At 42.3% G+C, this 21,056-nt stretch overlaps 1 protein-coding gene across 4 annotated transcripts in view; it reads right to left on the bottom strand.

Annotated features, from left to right (window-relative positions):
- Nucleotides 1-21,056, bottom strand: part of grid2 (glutamate receptor, ionotropic, delta 2) — a 2,248,146-nt gene that overhangs the window by 1,984,116 nt on the left and 242,974 nt on the right. The gene's annotated exons all lie outside the window — the stretch shown is intronic.

Below are 21,056 nucleotides of genomic sequence, written 5' to 3'. Positions count from 1 at the left end.
ATTTCACTCCCTGGAAATCTGACAGGTGAGCTGGTGTTTCTAATGACGCCAAACATGCGAGCAAGAGGCTCATTAAACAGAAGTCTCCGTTTCAAGATGGCAGCGCAATTTGAAAATTTTCCATTGTAGCCAAGCACAACGTGTCTTTTCTTTCTTATGCAGATGATCTGCAAATCTATCTGCCTATGAGGGCTAAAGGAGTGATGCTTTGTCATCATTATTTAATAGTATTCACAATATAAAGCAGTGGCTGTCCCAAAATTTCCTTTACCTGAATGATGGTAAAACAGAGACCACTGTGTTTGAACATTCTGACATGCCAAATGCTGTACCATCAAACTTTGGTGTTCTAGCTAGTTATTTAAATCCAGCTGTTTTGGGGAGTGATATTTGACAGCTGTTTGAGGTTCGATTAACAGATAAACTTTTTTTCCTGCTACCTCTTCTGGCTAAACTAAAGCCCTTTCTCAGTAGAAGTGATCTTGGGATGGCTATTCATGCTTTCATCAGAACCAGACTTTACACATAGACGGTAAGAGCTCCCGGAAGCATCCCGGAAGAGTTTTTGGCCATCTTAAGGATCAAACACCGTTGTCAACACCGGCACTAGGGGGTGTGGCTTAGTTCCGGCTTTACCGGGAATCGTCGAAAAAATTATTCAACATGTGCTCCCGGAGAATTCGCGTGACGACGGAGACAACGCAAACAACGGCGTTTGATACTTTTTAATCGTCGTTTCATCCTGCCCCTTCCTGTAGTGCCGCAGTTTACACCGCCGTAATTGGCGGCCGGCGTTGTATCCCTAACCAACGGCATGTAAAACGGCGATAGAGCCCACATCGGCGTCCTCAAAGGCCAGCGACAGAGGCAGACAAAACGGCGGCGCTAGCGGACAGTACGCCGTTCTAAACGCCACCTCCCGATTAACGGCGTTCCAAACGGCCGATAGGCGGCGGTCAGTATAAAAAACGCTAGCGCGCTGCATGCAGGCCTCTCACTCGCGGCCAGCTCCAGATATTTTTGCAGAGAAGCTTCAGTATGTCTCCTAAAAGAAAATTGGCAGTGGCAAGGACTTACCAAGAGGTCTGGTTCAGAAGCAGAGGGTAGCCCTGTGGTGGAGACGAGCAACACGTTGAGGAGAGGAAAAAAGGAGAAGAAAAGGTGAGAGATGAGCTCCCTCCCCCTGCAGTGACAGCTGCTTCAGCCTATTATATTCTGGGGGCGGTGCCTATATGCAAAAGTTCCTGGAGTAATGCAGGATTTGCCTGGATAAATCCAGCGGTACACAGGGCATTATCGGCGGCAGCAGAACGCTGCCGTTCTCACGCGCGTCTTAACCTGCGATTGTAAAGGATAGAACTGGGTATTAACCCCCGTTGCCTGACGTGTGCCGGATGCTACGGCGTCAAAACGCCGCTTTATTCGGCGGATTTAACGGCGTTTTATCCGCGTATTTACGGCTAGTACGGCGCTCAAAACGCCGGCGAAATGCTCCTCCCCTTTCCACTGCGAAAACAGCCGGAACTACCGCGAACTTCGGTCTACGTACTACCCACCGACAAAACCATCTATGTGTAACCTGGGCTTAATGCACTTCATGCTAATATTCTTCCAACTTGTCCAAAATGCTGCTGCTCATATTTTAACAAGCACTTCTAGAAGTGAGCATTTTACACCTGCACTTTTCTCACTCCACTGTCTTCTGGTTCATTTTAGAATTGATTTTAAGATTTTGATGTTGGTTTTAAAACCTATTAATGGCCTTGCACCTTCCTACTTGTCTGAAATTTTAACTTCCCACACTTACAGTAACACATTAGGGGTGGCTGGTCAACAATACTTAGATGTTCTGAGGGCAAAATATAAACTCTGGGGTGATCGTGTTTTTTCGGTAGCTAAACCCAAACTGTGGAACAAGTTACCTCCTGATTTATGCATCATTTCTGATCCAGCACTTTTTTTTTTAAATCAAATCTCAAGACTTACTTATTTAAACTGTCTTTTAATACCTAGTGGTGCTGTGACATGTTTTGTTTTTATGTGCCATTTTAACTCTATTGTATGTTTGTTTTATTTTTGTGAATTCTTGATCTTTGATTTTACTGTAAAGCACTATGGACACCATCTGGCTGCTGTTAATCCTCATAAAAACAAATGATTGATTGATTGATTGAATGAATATCAGAATTTATGACTGTTAAGAGCTTTTGATAATACTTTATTTTTAATTTTCATTTCAATGATAGTGGTAATACATTTATATTAATTCTATATGTTTCCCTCAGATGTAATCTGAAAAATGTACCACATGATCGTGACATCAATATACAAAACAAAAACTAAAAGAAACAAACATCCAAAACATATTCAAACAAATTCATACATCATAAGCTGGTCAGGTTTTTTTTTTTTATGTCTGCACGTGTGATTTTTACTATACAGACACTTTACGCCAGCAGAGGACATGTATAGCCAATATATTTCCTAGTTTGTGTGAGTGATAAACCTTTCAACATGGTGCAGTGAATAATCATCCTATTAATGTTCTCTCACACAGGTGAACAATGGGCCTGCTCAGCTATGACCAATAGAACTTTATTTCCATTTATGGGTAAGTCAGGCTTCTTATAAAATTACAGCATGACCTTGACATTTTGTTAGACCTAGCAATAAACCCCATGGGCACTGCTTTGAGCGTTTAACTGTATTTAAGATACGGGAAGTCTGGTCATATAGATAAAGACAAAGACAAGGAGACTGCACATAAAATATTTTGCACGTAGAAAAAAGGTTGACTTGTGTGGTTATTGTAAATTAAATTTCATAGATTTTAATGACACCTAGTTCTGAAAAATTAGGTATGTTTGACACAGAGATATGTAAATTAATTCTTTGTGATTCAGTGATAAAATATATGGTTCTGCACATCATTGATATTTGATCAAAATTCATACAATCATGAGTTTGAATGTGACCTTTCAAGGTCCCTAAAAGAAATGGTAAATGATTTTGACCTTTTACAGTTACCCATGGTCGAAAGTTACGTGACCTGGAGAAGTGATACAAGACTTCATATTAGTCAAGTCTGGGAGCATAAACTGGTGCTGCGCTTTGCCGCATCCTGAATGGGTCCTGAATGGCAACCACCCAGGCAGAAAATCAGCCCAATCCCACATTTTCACAGCCAGGTGAAATGTGGGCATCCCTTTGGTCTTCTCCATCTAATGGGGTGCTCAATACTTGGGCTACATAGCCAAAATGTCGAAGTTGATGACCGCTCACAATGCAAGCAATACTCCTCATCTTAAGTCCCTTTCACACCAGGCCTGCATAAATGTGCATTATGCTGCATATTTAATACGCAGAAATGTCTGTCAGTTGCACGGAGCAGGAGGGAAAAGCTTGTCTTCAGACTGCCTGGACATGAATATGGAATTGATACATTGGAAAAAGTCACAATACATTATTTCTAGGCATTAATGGACTTTATTACCGATTTCGTTAATCTGATTTCTCTTCTGGTTTATTGTTTTTCCTATACCACACTACAGGTTTGTGTACTGATGTGTGTTCTTGTCTATCTTTCTTCTTGTGCAGCACTGCAAGTGTGCTCTCTGATTTCTGTTGTAGTTTATCATTCTTCCTGTGACTGCGGAGCTACAGCTGGCAATCACACACACGCGATCCATCCGTGAGTGGATGTGGACGGAGAAATGTCCTCCGTGAGGAAACGTGGATATGTCCTCTGTGATGAGTTATACTGGATGTGGACATGTCCTCTCACTGACGATCAGTCTGTGAGCAGGAGTTAATGGACTTTATTTAACACAATCATGAGAGAACTTGAGGAGGTGAAAGCCCCAGCCAGGCTGTACTGAGCATTTATTTTCTTTTAATTGTTCACATGTGCTCTTTGAGCAGTATAGTTTTACTGCATTGTGTTACGGTATAAAAACTTCAACAACAGCCTGTGTGATTGATAGCTCGGCAACAATGGAGCACAACAGGAATCGGGTAATGCGGTATTGTGTGGGTATGCCATTCAGTCATTAAGTTAAGTTCCATAATGTTACCTCAACTGGGTTGAAAAGTACTTCCTTTCTGCATCCAGTGCTTTATGCCAAAAATCTGCAAAAAAAATTAAGCACGTTTAATTTTTTGCGTTTCACATAGCCCTTTGCATCCATAAGTGTATTGTGGCGTTAGGCTGCATGGTCTTGCATGGTCAAAATGGTCTTTCATTTTGTACATTTCTCATACTCATTTAAGAAGGGTCAAGGTAACTATATTTGTACCCAAAGGCAGATTTGTTTTACAGTGAAGTGAGTCAGCTTTCTCCACATACAGTGTATATAACAGTAGTCAGTGTATCTATGTAAAAAAAAAAAAAAATCCTATTCAATGTCCTAGTACATTCTTTTGCACATATTTATTGCAAATATTTCAATATTTAAACAGTCACAGTATAGAGCCTCATGAGTGTAATTCCATGTTGCCCACTCCTCTCCCATCACCTACAACAACTCTTTGGTTGCATGTCTGCACATAATATCACTGAGAATAACAGTCATCACTCGGTTTGACCTGCTGTATAGATACAGTTCATTAGCTTATGATCCTTACCTTTTTTAATGTTGTCCTTATTTTTGCACCAACAATGCGATTTCCTTGTATGTGACCATAAAAACATAATTCTGAATATCCCCTATACCTAAGTATTGGGCCAAACCTTTGACCCTGGCCTGTGACCTTGACTTCTAACAATTTTTCCAATGCAAAAAGCATTCAATGATGAAAAAAAAAAAAAAATCTATGGATTTTAAAATTTAAAACTGGGGCGAAAGATTTGCTTCCATGCTGGTGCCACCATCGAAATGCAGATGCAGAGTTACAATTCCTGTGCAGTTACTGTCGTATATATTAGAACTGCCGATAGTTTCTAAACTGTTCCATTTTCTGCCTCACCATCTCATGAATATAATCCTTAAATATTCTGCCTCAGTCCCACTTGCTTGTCATAATTATAATGAAATGTTGATTGTAACATTGGCAAATTACAAATCCACACCCACAAACTATGAGTGTTATATAGTTACACCGACAGGCAGTGCTCTACCGAATTTACATCACAATGGGCCTGAGTTTATGAATATTAGATTTATTCACTCATACCTGGAGAGACACCTGATTGCACTTTTACAACTTCTGTACATATGAATTAAAAAAAAACAACTGTGTAATTCCATGTTAGCACAGTTGTTAGTTTCCTAAAAGATTGTCACCTTCACTAAGTAAACACAACCAATAAAAACCATAACCAAGCAAAAATAATGAAGGCAACACCAATAAAGCATGAAAACAATGGAGCTGCATTCCCAAGAGCACTCCAGCTGTTATTCTGTGCATATTTTAGCAAACACATCATTGAGTAATATTTTTCATTATCACCATGTAATGTGGAGTTACATCAGGAAAGGCATTTGGCATAAAACTTGTGCCAAATTAAGATGTGGATCCATATCAGATCCAGTGTGTTGACCCTGAACAAAAAAGTGTGACACCAAAAGAAATTACTTACTTACTTTTATTTCCATTATTCATTTATTTATACCATGGTCAGTGAGAATTCCATGTCTAACTGGCGTGCATTATTTTAGTGTATATAGACACGTAATTCGGCAAGTTAAGTCACTGTGATAATCACTCCGCTCTGGTCGTCACCACAGCAACACGCAAATCAGTTGGCGCAGAACAGCTGTGTTTTGACAGGTGAATGACAGAAACGCGATAAAACATGGATTTACAAGTGAATTTTAATATTTTGGCCAAAATAAAACATTTGAGGAATGGGAAGAGGAGGAGAGCAAACGAGAAGAACAGCAAAAGCAACGGCATAAAGATTTAACATCGGACGAACTGGACAAGATTGAAGACGGGAAAGAAGAAGAGGATGGTTGCCAAGGATGGAAATATCTTGAGAATGGCATAAAATAGTCCCAAATACTTACGCATTTTTATCAAGTTATGTTAACTTAAATATTTGTGTGTTAGCTCACCATGGGACCATGGTAAAAGCGGATTAAACAACTCAAAGCCGTGCATTATATGGTTTGAATGCACTTCGCGGAGTAACACCACTCCGCTTCGCATCGTGGTCTTTTAGACTCTGTGTTGTGCATTCAAACCGTATAATGCACAGATTCTCGTTGTTTAATTCTTACTTATTAGGGGTGTACATACACTATCCCGAATTTGGCCAACCATATATAGGTAGTTATTTGCCGCCATAGGGGGTGCACTACTTGTTTTTGCCTTAATTTTATAAGGTTTGTGGGCAAACACATTTCCAGCTCTGCCTCCTTTGTAACTTGCGGTGTGAAAAAAAAATGAAAGCTAGTGCTAACGTATCAAAACATGCTGTGTTTGTTCATTTTTGCATTTAAGATGACAAATTATGGTCTTTTTATTCAGAAGTTAGCATCATGGTTTACCTATATAAGGCTTCCCTGTGCTCATCCCATGATTCAAAGAGGAAAAACCCCACAAAATATCCGCGGGTCATTCAATGAATAAAATCAACACAATCTCAGGCCAGTTCGTAATGCATCAGGAAGACTCATTTAATCTATTAGTTCATGATACAGTCAGGAAATGTAGCAGGTTTTCGTGATACCATCATGAAAAACAGACACAAGACTGGGGAGGCATTAGGGTTAGGGTTTGGCTGTCACATCAGTCAGCGACAAGTGACCACGTCATGAAAATCTACTACATTAATCTAACGTCATTTTGTGATGGCATCACAAAAAGTAAATTAATCTATGACGGATGCATGAATTCATTTCATGACAGATGCACAAAATGCAGGGTGACTAGGGGGGAGGGGGTCTGTAGGGTTATGGTTAGGGTTAGGGGAAGGAGTAGGGTGAGTAAATTAAAAAAAAAAACGCATCACAAAAATGTGACTAATTTTGTGACGGGAAAAAGGTATGAGACTAGGTTGCATTTTGTGACTATATCACACACAAAAAAAACCTGAGACTGGGCTGATAAAGTTCACTAAAGATAGCAAAAGATGGTGTGCCGTAAGGACAATCGAGAACACGCAACTGCACAGTTTTTGATTGGCCTGGAGGAAATAACCTTGCCACAATGTTTTTCACTGGCCAGGAGGACATAACCTCACTGCACAGTTTTTGATTGGCCAAGAGCAAATAACCTCACTCCACAGGTCTGGATCACACAGGAGACTTTGGGCTGCTCTTCAGTTGGTTCGGTTGGGAGCCCATTCCAGAGGCACCCATGCAGGCACAAAAAGATCCAGTCTGTGCTCAACTGGACGAGCCAGTTGTTGGTCATACGTTTCTCGTTTTACTAACACCGTTGCTGAATTTGTTTGCTTGTTTGTGTTTGTATATTGAAAATAAGGCCATTTTGTGATTTCAAACTAAAAGTGAATTTTATTTGTTCAGTAATACCACTTATTGTCGTCATATTCCTGAAATTGTCATGCTCCTCCGTGACAAGACTTTGAGCTAACCCATGTGAAAATAACAGTAAACAAACACTAAAAATGATGAAAAAATAAAGCACATTAGCCAGGCGTGTCCAGTGAAAATGCCACCGTTACAATGCTACTGGAAGTGTTTGTGTTGGCAAAAAGAAAAAAGAAAAACAGGCTTTAACAAAGCAATGCATTCTGGGTCGATTTTTCCTACATGCAGTTAGCTGAACTGACCTAAATGTACTATGTACCAGTCAATTTTAACATAAATGGGTTAAGGTAAGCTTCTTTTGCTCTTACTTCCGCATCTTCAAACTTTCATTAAAGTGAGAATGGTCGCAGGATCATTTAACTTCAAAAGATAAAAACAAAATCGGCATGTCTCATAGTGGCAAGCATCCATCCATTTTCTTCCGCTTTATCCAGAGTCGGGTCGCGGGAGAGCAGCAGCTCAAGCAAAGCCGCCCAGACCTCCCGATCCACACACACCTCCCCCAGCTCCTCCGGGGGAACCCCAAGGCGTTCCCAAGCCAGCTGAGAGATGTAGTCCCTCCAGGGTGTCCTGGGTCTTCCCCGGGGCCTCCTCCCAATGGGATGTGCCCGGAACACCTCTCCAGCGAGGCATCCATGGGGCATCCGGAAAAGATCCAGCCACCTCAACTGACTCCTTTTGACGTGGAGGAGCAGCGGCTCGACCCCGAGCTCCTCCCGAGTGACCGAGCTCCTCACCCTATCTCTAAGGGAGCACCCAGCCACCCTGCGGAGGAAACTTATCTCGGCCGCTTGTACTCGCGATCTCGTTCTTTCGGTCATGAGCCAAATCTCATGACCATAGGTGAGGATCGGAACGTAGATCGATCGGTAAATCGAGAGCTTTGCCCCCCTATTCAGCTCTCTTCACCACGACGGCCCGATACAGCGACCGCATCACTGCAGATGCTGCAACAATCCGTCTATTGATCTCACGCTCCATCCGTCCCTCACTCGTGAACAAGACCCCGGGATACTTAAACTCCTCCACTTGAGGCAAGGACACTCCACCCACCTGAAGAGGGCAAAGCACCTTTTTCCGGTCGAGAACCATGGCCTCGGATTTGGAGGTGCTGATTTTCATCCCGGATGCTTCACACTCGGCTGCAAACCGCCCCAGTGCACGCTGAAGGTCCTGATTTGACGAAGCCAACAGAACCACATCGTCCGCAACCAGCAGAGACGAGATTCTGTGGTTCCCAAACCAGACCCCCTCTACACCCTGGCTGCGCCTAGAAATTCTGTCCATAAAAATAATGAACAGAACCAGTGACAATGGGCAGCCCTGGCGGAGGCCAATGTGCACTGGAAACAGGTTTGACTTACTACCGGCAATGCGAACCAAGCTCCTGCTGCGGTCGTACAGAGACCGGATAGCCCTTAGCCAGTGGCGGATGGCCCATAGGGGGCGCTCGGGCGCTGCCCTCCTAGATGTGGAGAGGAAAAGTCATAATATATATTTAAAAAGTATTATCAATGTCAGTTTTACTTAATAGTATGTGCCTACATGTAATATGAATGATTAAAACAACTTCCTCCAACTGACTCTCATTCAACAGTGCATTTCCACCGACAGAAGCAGAGAACGTATCATTCCTCATCTTGGGCGATCATTCAAGCGCCCTTGAAGTGCAGCGAAATAACCAATTGTATGTAGTTGCTAGGGAAAATTAATAAATATTTGGCAAATCAACATTGCCAAAATTAATGGCTTTGGGGCGCTGGAATTTTAGCCCTTGCTACAAAAATGCGGGAACGTTAGATTGCTACAGTCAGTGATATACGTGACGCTGCAGCTGCTGCTGTCAGTCAGTCAGGCAGGAAGAGATGATGGTGACGACATTTGGGTTATATTTATTTATTTTTATTTTGTCTCCGTGTGTTTTGCTGGAGTAAGTTGAAGAACTCTTCGGAGGTTTAAAATGGGACAAAACTAATCAAATCAATGACACCAAAGTTTGGCGGGGATCCTTTTGGAGGCGCATGGAGGTGCGCACATCAGCTCTTTCTCGTGGTTTAATGACAATTGCACATCCCGGTTGGAGGAGAGACGTTTGTCTGACTCGTTATAAACCGTGTTAGGCTTCATTCACACTGTCAGCGTGCACACGTCACGGAAGATGCTGATCTGCGCGGATGAAAAGGAGCGCATCCACCTCTTCAGCTCAGGTGAGCTGACGAGCTGCTCGAATTTATTCCCGAATGTTGCTTCTAGTGTGGAAACGAGGGTGAAAATTTAAGATAAAACAAATGAGTGATGTTTTTTTTTTTTTTTTGTTTGTTTTAGGGGATCAAAGCTGTGATCTTTATTGGGACAGCAGACCAGTTATAATGGTAATAGGGGAGGCCGGGGCTGTTTGTAAGTGTTCAAAGCTGCAGCCATGCTGGTATTTTGATTTCACTTTACACGTTATGAGGATCAGTCCACAGAAGTGAAATATTCTTTGGAGTATTCCACACTCTAAAAGAAATTATTTGCTCAGTTTAAAAACAAAACAAAACAAAAACCTAAAATAGCAATTTGCATGTTTTTTAAAGAAATTCTAACTCAGCCACTGAGTTCACACAAGACCCTTATAGTAAGACAAACCCAAGTTTAGCGAAGCATTTAATTAAGTGGTTTTGTATACTTAATTTGCTTTGTCCTCTACACTGTTAATTAAATTTAACCAATTTAATTTAAAGGTTTTGGTGTTATTAGTTAGTCAAGTTATTTAGGTTTTTCAAGCTTCTTTAGTTTGCCTCCATTCCACTTATTAATGTTCATGCAAAATATTACCTTAATTTTCTCTCTCTCTCTCTCTCTCTCCCTCTCTCTCTCACACACACACACTGTCTCTCTCTCTCTCTCTCTCTCTCTCCCTCTCTCTCTCTCTCTCTCTCTCTCTGAAGGTGGTGTGAACATTGTAGTATGTACATAATGTTCTTTTGTCAATTGAAGAATTTTTCCATATTTTGAAAGAGTGTAAATTTGGTGATATTTTCTATTTTGTTAAGGGGGCGTCATTATGAACCCCAGGATCTGTTTGTCTGAAGATAATGGCAGTGCAGTACAGTTTGGTGTACTATGTGTGTAATTGGTGTCAAATGGTGAAATGTTCTTTGCTCAAGAACTTGAGTGTTGTATTTGATACTGTTGATGACTGGTGGTTGGCTCTCACTGTGGTATTGTATCACTTCCTGTTCCGGAGCACAGCGGTGTTTTGCTGTATCTGTTAGCTGTTTAATCTGCGCAGTTAGATTGATCTAGTTAACTAGATAACGATTTGTTTCACAGTGTAATCTTCACGTGCATTAACTAAAGCACTCCCTCTGCTGAATCACCTCTAAATTATTTACACATTATTCACTTTGCGTGTTTTTAGGAATCCGCTAGCTTAGCGCGGCTACTAGCTCTTAGCCGGTTTATCATGGCGGCTTCTCCTGTCTCTCCTGCACTTTTCTGCTGTGGGTGTGAAATGTTTAGTTATTCCTCGGCCTCCTTTAGCAGTAATGGTACTTGTAATAAGTGTAGCTTATTCGTAGCTTTGGAGGCCAGGCTGGGCGAATTGGAGATTCGGCTCCGCACCTTGGAAAGTCCTACAGCTAGCCAGGCCCCTGTAGTTGGTACGGACCAAGGTAGCTTAGCCGCCGTTAGCTGTCCCCCCTAGTTTTCTCTGGGCCCCTCCCCAATCGGACTGGGAGTGACATGTTTAGCCGCATGTTCTCCTTGAATTGCTGGCTGTCTGAGTGGTGTCCAAAAAATGAGGTGGGCTTCATAGATATTTGGCAAAGCTTCTGGGGAAAACCTGGTCTTGTTAGGAGAGACGGCATCCATCCCACTTTGGATGGAGCAGCTCTCATTTCTAGAAATCTGGCCAATTTTCTTAAATCCTCCAAACCGTGACTATCCAGGGTTGGGACCAGGAAGCAGAGTTGTAGTCTTACACACCTCTCTGCAGCTTCTCTCCCCCTGCCATCCCCTCATTACCCCATCCCCGTAGAGACGGTGCCTGCTCCCAGACCACCAATAACCAGCAAAAATCTATTTAAGCATAAAAATTCAAAAATAAAAAATAATATAGCACCTTCAACTGCACCACAGACCAAAACAGTTAAATGTGGTCTATTAAACATTAGAGCTCTCTCTTCTAAGTCCCTGTTAGTAAATGATATAATAATTGATCAACATATTGATTTATTCTGCCTTACAGAAACCTGGTTACAGCAGGATGAATATGTTAGTTTAAATGAGTCAACACCCCCGAGTCACACTAACTGCCAGAATGCTCGTAGCACGGGCCGAGGCAGAGGATTAGCAGCAATCTTCCACTCCAGCTTGTTAATTAATCAAAAACCCAGACAGAGCTTTAATTCATTTGAAAGCTTGTCTCTTAGTCTTGTCCATCCAAATTGGAAGTCCCAAAAACCAGTTTTATTTGTTGTTATCTATCGTCCACCTGGTCGTTACTGTGAGTTTCTCTGTGAATTTTCGGACCTTTTGCCTGACTTAGTGCTTAGCTCAGATAAGATAATTATAGTGGGCGATTTTAACATCCACACAGATGCTGAGAATGACAGCCTCAACACTGCATTTAATCTATTGTTAGACTCTATTGGCTTTGCTCAAAATGTAAATGAGTCCACCCACCACTTTAATCATACCTTAGATCTTGTTCTGACTTATGGTATGGAAATTGAAGACTTAACAGTATTCCCTGAAAACACCCTTCTGTCTGATCATTTCTTAATAACATTTACATTTACTCTGATGGACTACCCAGCAGTGGGGAATAAGTGTCATTACAGTAGAAGTCTTTCAGAAAGCGCTGTAACTAGGTTTAAGGATATGATTCCTTCTTTATGTTCTCCAATGCCATATACCAACACAGTGCAGAGTAGCTACCTAAACTCTGTGAGTGAGATAGAGTATCTCGTCAATAGTTTTACATCCTCATTGAAGACAACTTTGGATGCTGTAGCTCCTCTGAAAAGAGAGCCTTAATCAGAAGTGCCTGACTCCGTGGTATAACTCACAAACTCGCAGCTTAAAGCAGATAACCCGTAAGTTGGAGAGGAAATGGTGTCTCACTAATTTAGAAGATCTTCACTTAGCCTGGAAAAAGAGTCTGTTGCTCTATAAAAAAGCCCTCCATAAAGCTAGGACATCTTACTACTCATCACTAATTGAAGAAAATAAGAACAACCCCAGGTTTCTTTTCAGCACTGTAGCCAGGCTGACAAAGAGTCAGAGCTCTATTGAGCCGAGCATTCCTTTAACTTTAACTAGTGATGACTTCATGACTTTCTTTGCTAATAAAATTTTAACTATTAGAGAAAAAATTACTCATAACCATCCCAAAGACATATCGTTCTCTTTGGCTGCTTTCAGTGATGCCGGTATTTGGTTAGACTTTTTCTCTCCGATTGTTCTGTCTGAATTATTTTCATTAGTTACTTCCTCCAAACCATCAACATGTCTATTAGACCCCATTCCTACCAGGCTGCTCAAGGAAGCCCTACCATTAATTAATGCTTCGATCTTAAATATGATCAATCTGTCTTTATTAGTTGGCTATGTACCACAGGCTTTTAAGGTGGCAGTAATTAAACCATTACTTAAAAAGCCATCACTTGACCCAGCTATCTTAGCTAATTATAGGCCAATCTCCAACCTTCCTTTTCTCTCAAAAATTCTTGAAAGGGTAGTTGTAAAACAGCTAACTGATCATCTGCAGAGGAATGGTCTATTTGAAGAGTCTCAGTCAGGTTTAGAATTCATCATAGTACAGAAACAGCATTAGTGAAGGTTACAAATGATCTTCTTATGGTCTCAGACAGTGGACTCATCTCTGTGCTTGTTCTGTTAGACCTCAGTGCTGCTTTTGATACTGCTGACCATAAAATTTTATTACAGATGTTAGAGCATGCCATAGGTATTAAAGGCACTGCGCTGCGGTGGTTTGAATCATATTTATCTAATAGATTACAATTTGTTCATGTAAATGGGGAATCTTCTTCACAGACTAAGGTTAATTATGGAGTTCCACAAGGTTCTGTGCTAGGACCAATTTTATTCACTTTATACATGCTTCCCTTAGGCAGTATTATTAGACAGCATTGCTTACATTTTCATTGTTACACAGATGATACTCAGCTTTATCTATCCATGAAGCCAGAGGACACACACCAATTAGCTAAACTGCAGGATTGTCTTACAGACATAAAGACATGGATGACCTCTAATTTCCTGCTTTTAAACTCAGATAAAACTGAAGTTATTGTACTTGGCCCCACAAATCTTAGAAACATGGTGTCTAACCAGATCCTTACTCTGGATGGCATTACCCTGACCTCCAGTAATACAGTGAGAAATCTTGGAGTCATTTTTGATCAGGATATATCATTCAATGCGCATATTAAACAAATATGTAGGACTGCTTTTTTGCATTTGCGCAATATCTCTAAAATTAGAAAGGTCTTGTCTCAGAGTGATGCTGAAAAACTAATTCATGCATTTATTTCCTCTAGGCTGGACTATTGTAATTCATTTTTATCAGGTTGTCCTAAAAGTTCCCTGAAAAGCCTTCAGTTAATTCAAAATGCTGCAGCTAGAGTACTGACAGGGACTAGACGGAGAGAGCATATCTCACCCATATTGGCCTCTCTTCATTGGCTTCCTGTTAATTCTAGAATAGAATTTAAAATTCTTCTTCTTACTTATAAGGTTTTGAATAATCAGGTCCCATCTTATCTTAGGGACCTCATAGTACCATATCACCCCAATAGAGCGCTTCGCTCTCAGACTGCAGGCTTACTTGTAGTTCCTAGGGTTTGTAAGAGTAGAATGGGAGGCAGAGCCTTCAGCTTTCAGGCTCCGCTCCTCTGGACCCAGCTCCTAATTCGGATCAGGGAGACAGACACCCTCTCTACTTTTACGATTAGGCTTAAAACTTTCCTTTTTGCTAAAGCTTATAGTTAGGGCTGGATCAGGTGACCCTGAACCATCCCTTAGTTATGCTGCTGTAGACTTAGACTGCTGGGGGGTTCCCATGATGCACTGAGTGTTTCTTTCTCTTTTTGCTCTGTATGCACCACTCTGCATTTAATCATTAGTGATTGATCTCTGCTCCCCTCCACAGCATGTCTTTTTCCTGGTTCTCTCCCTCAGCCCCAACCAGTCCCAGCAGAAGACTGCCCCTCCCTGAGCCTGGTTCTGCTGGAGGTTTTTTCCTGTTAAAAGGGAGTTTTTCCTTCCCTCTGTCGCCAAGTGCTTGCTCACAGGGGGTCGTTTTGACAGTTGGGGTTTTTCTGTAATTATTGTATGGCTTTGCCTTACAATATGAAGCGCCTTGGGGCGACTTTGTTGTGATTTGACGCTATATAAATGAAATTGATTTGATTTGATTTGTTCCTTTCCAAAGTAGAAATGGTGCCTAATATAGCTGTAAATGGTTAACTTTACCTGTAAAACTGCTGATTTTGAGAAGGACATGAAATGATTACTGTGGAATTGTAGTAATTTTCTGACTGTTCACTTGAATGCCTGTACTGGACAAGGCAAGGGAATCTATTGGCACAGCAGCCCCACCAAGACTGTTTTTCACCAGCCGCCACTGCCCTTAGCAAAGGACCTCGAACCCCGTACTCCCGGAGCACTCCCCACAGGGTGCCCCGAGGGACATGGTCAAACGCCTTCTCCAGATCCACAAAACACATGTGGACTGGTTGGGCAAACTCCCATGAACCCTCGAGCACCCGATGGAGTGTGTAGAGCTGGTCCAGTGTGCCGCAACCAGGACAAAAACCACACTGCTCCTCCTGAATCCGAGGTTCGACCATCGGTCGAATTCTCCTCTCCAGTACTCTGGAATAGACCTTACCAGGGAGGCTGAGGAGTGTGATCCCCCTATAGTTGGAACACACCCTCCGGTCCCCCTTCTTAAACAGAGGGACCAATCCAGAGGCACTGTCCCCGATTGCCACGCGATGTTGCAGAGGCGTGTCAGCCAAGACAGTCCCACAACATCCAGAGACTTAAGGTACTCAGGAAGGATTTCATCCACCCCAGGATCCTTGTCACCAAGGAGCTTTCTAACCACCTCAGTGACTTCGGCCTGGGTAATGGATGAGTCCGCCTCTGAGTCCCCAGTCTCTGCTTCCTCTTCGGAAGACGTGACGATGAGATTGAGGAGATCCTCAAAGTACTCCTTCCACCGCCCGACAACATCCCCAGTCAGGGTCAACAGCTCCCCACCCGCATGGTAAACAGTGAGGTGTCGGACGGTTTGCCAGAATCTCTTCGAGGCCGACCGATAGTCCTCCTCCATAGCCTCCCCAAACTCCTCCCAGACCCGAGTTTTTGCCTCTGTGATCGCACGGGCTGCGGCACGCTTGGCCTGCCGGTACCTGTCAGCTGCCTCTGGGGTCCCACCTACCAACAAAGATAAGTAGGACTCCTTCTTCAGCTTGACGGCATCCCTTACTTCCAGTGTCCACCACCGGGTTCGGGGATTGCCGCCGCGACAGGCACCAGAGACCTTGCGACCACAGCTACGAGCGGCCGCATCAACAATGGAGGTGGAGAACATGGTCCACTCGGACTCCATGTTTCCAACCTCCCCCGGGATCTGGGAGAAGCTCTCCCGGAGGTGGGAGTTGAAGACCTCGCTGACAGAGGGTTCCGCCAGTCATTCCCAGCAGACCTTCACGATAAGTTTGGGCCTGCCAGGTCTGACCGGCTTCCTCCCCTCCCAGCAGATCCAACTCACCACCTGGTGGTGATCGGTCGACAGCTCTGTCCCTCTCTTCACTCGAGTGTCCGAGACACGTGGCCGAAGATCAGATGATAAGACTACAAAGTCTATCATCGATCTCCGGCTCAGGGTGTCCTGGTGCCACGTGCACTTATGGACACCCTTGTGCTCGAACATGGTGTTCGTGATGGACAAACTGTGACTAGCACAGAAGTCCAACAACTGAACACCACTCGGGTTCAGATTGGGGAGGCCGTGCTTCCCGATCACCCCCCTCCAGGTCTCACTGTCGCCGCCCACGTGGGCGTTGAAATCCCCCAGGAGAACAATGGAGTCCCCAGTCGGAGCGCTATCTAGTACCCCTCCCAGGGACTCCAGGAAGGTCAGGTACTCTGCATTGCTGCTCGGCCCATAGGCCGAGACAACGGTGAGAGACCTGTCCCTGACCCGAAGGCATAGGGGCGCGACCCTCTCGTTCACTGGAGTGAACTCCAACACATGGCGACTGAGCTGAGGAGCAATAAGCAATGCAACCCCAGCTCTCCGCCTCTCCCCGTGGGCAACGCCAGAAAAATGAAGCATCCAGCCCCTCTCCAGGAGTTGGGTACCAGAGCCCAAGCTGTGCGTGGAGGTGAACCCGACTATCTCTAGTCGGTATCTCTCAGCCTTCCACACAAGCTCGAGGCAAGCAGTAAAATAGAAAAATGTGCCCATTTGGATGCAGTGATGCCGGTAACGCGTTACTCTGACCACTTTTTTTAGTAACGAGTAATCTAACGCGTTAATCTTTCCAAATCAGTAATCAGATTAAAGTTACTTCTCCATGTCACTGTGCGTTACTATTATTTTTCATTGTGGGTCGATAGCAGCATTAAACTTGGTCTGTGGGCAGGAGGTCGGGGTTCGACTGAACTGCCCACTTTAAGTGAGCTGTGAGCTTTTCATCCACGGTTTTTTGCAGCTGCTCGACTCGTCGTCTCTTAAAGCACGGTGATCAGCACACCTGCACTGAGCTTTACAAAGACATTTTTATACTTTTTTTCCTCCTTTATTTAGAGCTGAGCTGAGCCGCTCCGTATCTGCACGTTAAAACAGCTGATCCTCCGCGACGCATCAACAACTAACACATGATGTGAAAACACAATAAAACTTTCTTACCTGTAAATCTGGTCATGTTTTCTGCATAAATAAATGTTATCCATTCTTTGTGCTCAAACGCCAAAGTAGGGGCGAATCCAGATGGAATGGGGGCGTGGGGGAGGGATGTGCCCCCCTCACAACACCCCTAGATTAAAGGTCCAATTTTGAAGCCTTTTTTTACTACAACTACTAATACTACTTAAAATAATATTAATTTCTACAAGTAAAATATTTAGAGAGAATTTAAATGTTAGAAAAATGCTAGAATGAATTTAATAGTTACATTTATAAACGATGTAGGTTCAAAATTGCAAGTTTTACTGTTACAGTGCTGTCAACAGTTAAATATGAGGTCAAGAAAGAGGTCTTTATTTTACTTTTTATAAGTCAAGAAAGGGTGACTATAAAGTAAGTTTTGGCAAAACAGGTATCATTGTCATGTTGAGGTGGCAGAGTGTTGTTGTCGGCAGCTGGGAAAAGTAACTAAAAAAGTAACTAGTAATCTAACTTAGTTACTTTTACAATTGAGTAATCAGTAAAGTAACTAAGTTACTTTTTCAAGGAGTAATCAGTAATCAGTAATTGGATTACTTTTTCAAAGTAACTGTGGCAACACTGTTTGGACGTTACATTTGGGTCACAATTTGGTCATCGTGTCGTACCGGTTCAGAACAGAAAAGTTACACTACACTATTTACGCTACGCTATCAATATTTGGCTTCTTCCTCTGGGTTTCTTCTATGCTGTGCCTTCTGCAAATGTACAAGGTGCTGCCCCTAGTAGCATAACTATAAAGTTATGCTTGAAGTTGACTGTGTCATATATCATCCAGTGACCTCTTTACATTGTAGAAAAGGGCGTGACGCTCCTCTTTCACGAATGAAAAGGGAAATAGCAACTTACTAACTTCAATATTTCAACAGCTAATGTTGATTGTGTATTGATTATCTGGACACTTTTTTGTATGTCCTGTGTTATGCTTTATTCATTTTAATTTATACATTTTTTTGTTTGTTTGTTTGTTTTACAGATGCACAAGACAACAAAGGTCTATTTGTAAAAGAGATCTTGATCTCAATGGGACTAACCTGGTTAAATAAAGGTTAAATTTAAATGAATGAAAAATGGATCACAAAGATGATGAAATGTTCATGGCAGTATTCTCATGTGATATGTTACTTTTTCTGTCAGGACAGTTTGTTACATTCCACCCAGTTCAAGAGTGCTGCCTTTTAGGGTTAAAATAGAGTATCCAAATTAGGGTGGTGGATATGGCTAATTTATAGGCCTAGTTTTAGTCACATTCACAAATGGTAACTATTTCTATGGATGTTGATATCCCATTTCCCTTTGTACTGTATCCCTTCTGTGTCATTAGATTGATACCAAAGGTTTTGACATCATAGAATTGTTGACACTACACTTGATTACCCTGAACAATTTCACCATGAATAACTTCTGTTGAGATTGAAATTCTGATCTACATGTGTCCTCATGAAGGTATTGTGCTATGAAATCCTACAGTGTAAGATTTACTGGCTGCCAGTTTTGAGTGCGGTGTGCTCCTTATTATGCACAACAATGACACTACGCAATTGTTTGTCCTCACTAGACCTCTGCTGCTGTGAAGGCCGTTTCCCCTTTCCCTCTGCATGTGTGTCTCACTATCGTTGTCTTTAAAAGTGCATGTCTCATGGATGAGAGAAAGTTCCAGAAGGACTGCAAAAACTGCATAAATTTCCATGTCTAAAAAAGGGGAAAACATTACTAAGCATTAGCATCACAAAAGGAGGAATAGCAGAACTTTTTCTGTTCAGGGAGCAAGTCCAGGAGAGAGACTTTCTGAGTGAGTGAGTGAAACCTATGTCTGTGTTTTTTTCCCCAGTCATACAAATAACCCCTGCACAAAAACACAACTAAGTCCCTCGCTAAATATGCTGAAGACTTAGATGATAACGTAAGGAACAATATGACTTGACTAGTTAGGATCCAGGGGCAGTCAAAATAAAAGTATATGTGTGAACCAAACCAAAGATGGCACACAAATACAAAAAAAAAAAAAAAAAACCTTTTATAATCATTTGTACACACATCTACAAGCAAAGCAAAGGTCTCTTTATATAAAAAAAAAAACTCTACCTGGAATTGTGGGTACATCTGCCTCATATCCTACCCACTACATGCCGACATTCAACCACAAATTGTAATTGTGAAACACCTCATGAATATTCAAGCGCACAATATGGGGGGTGGTGGCCAAGAGGTTAAATGTGCTCGGTTCCACAGTGGAAGGTTCCCAATTTAAGACTGTCCACCATGTAATATGGAGCTGCATCAAGAAGGGCATCTGATGTAAAACTTGTGCCTCACTCCCCTGACAGCTAAAGGATAGTCTGGCCACTCAAGCTAAAGCCTGGGTTTTTAGCCGACTGGTCAGAGCATCTGCCACCCATGCCGGAGATTGCAAGTTCGCATCTTGAGGGGAGCGAAGGGGAGCCACAACAGAAACACAACACAGACCAAAGAGTACAGCCGCTACACTAAGTCAACATGCAAAACCACATTGAATCTGCTGTGGCAACCCCTAGTAAAACAAGGAAGAAGCCAAAGGGACTTACTTAACATGAAGTTAAATGTGTATTTATCATGGCAGGTGAGATGAAGAGCAGGAACAAAATGTTTCTGAACCAGAAAATGAGGTGCTTGTGAGTGATAACACTTGGGTATAACAAAAAAATTATAAATACAGCAAATGTCAACACTAGGTGGTGATGATTAATGTTCTCAAGTAGTTTTGAATCTAGCCATTAGTAATGACTATTCACTCAAAATGCAACATGTTGACTCTTCATTTTGAGATCACAATCACTCATGGACATAACTTCAACAAGCACACCAGAAGAACCACCATAAGACAATTATTTATCAATACAGTTGTCTCAGAATACATTGCAGTGCTGTGACATCAGCATGGTTCTGTCTTTTTGAGAAACTCTAATGAAAGTTGAGCAGCAAAAATAATGTGAGCCTATTGCGAACATAAAATTACAAGAGGGACACAATTTCCTTCATGCCACTAGCAGCAGACAGGACTTCATACCTTGTTGAAAGAATCATGATAACACAGTCACGAGTATATTTGTGTGATAGTGCCTGGTACCTGGTCAAGTTTTGGGCATCATCTCTATCATGGTTCCAAGCAAGCTGAGGTGATACCATAAGGTGATGAAAATGATACAGATTACTGATTGGCCAAAGACAATCATCGCTGCCCACGACATCATTGTCTACCAATATGGTAGACAAAATATGTGCCTTTCAAAGTATTATTTGGCAAGTAAGACTGAATATACTGTACTGTGACGCAAAAGCTAAATTTTTCACTGATCAGTGTGTGTCACTTGCTGCTTCTTTTGTTTGTTGCGTTGAAAATGATGTTACAGCAGTTTCATGCAGTGTTACTACAACAAGCTAGCAGTACTACAGTCAACAGTGGAAAAGGAACCATAGGGTACAAAAGCAAGTAGAGATTAGTAGAGTCAAGTCAAGCTGAGCTGATACCATCGGGTGGAAAAGCACCATAAGTACTCTGTCACTTCAGTGGTCACTAACATCTGAAGAGTGGATGAATTTAGTTGTTTGTGGCC

This window comes from Thalassophryne amazonica, chromosome 5 (genome assembly GCF_902500255.1).
Source record: "Thalassophryne amazonica chromosome 5, fThaAma1.1, whole genome shotgun sequence".
Classification (NCBI taxonomy): Eukaryota; Metazoa; Chordata; class Actinopteri; order Batrachoidiformes; family Batrachoididae; genus Thalassophryne; species Thalassophryne amazonica.
The sequence above is the reverse complement of the archived record's forward strand: the minus strand, read 5'-3'. Positions and strand labels throughout refer to the sequence as shown.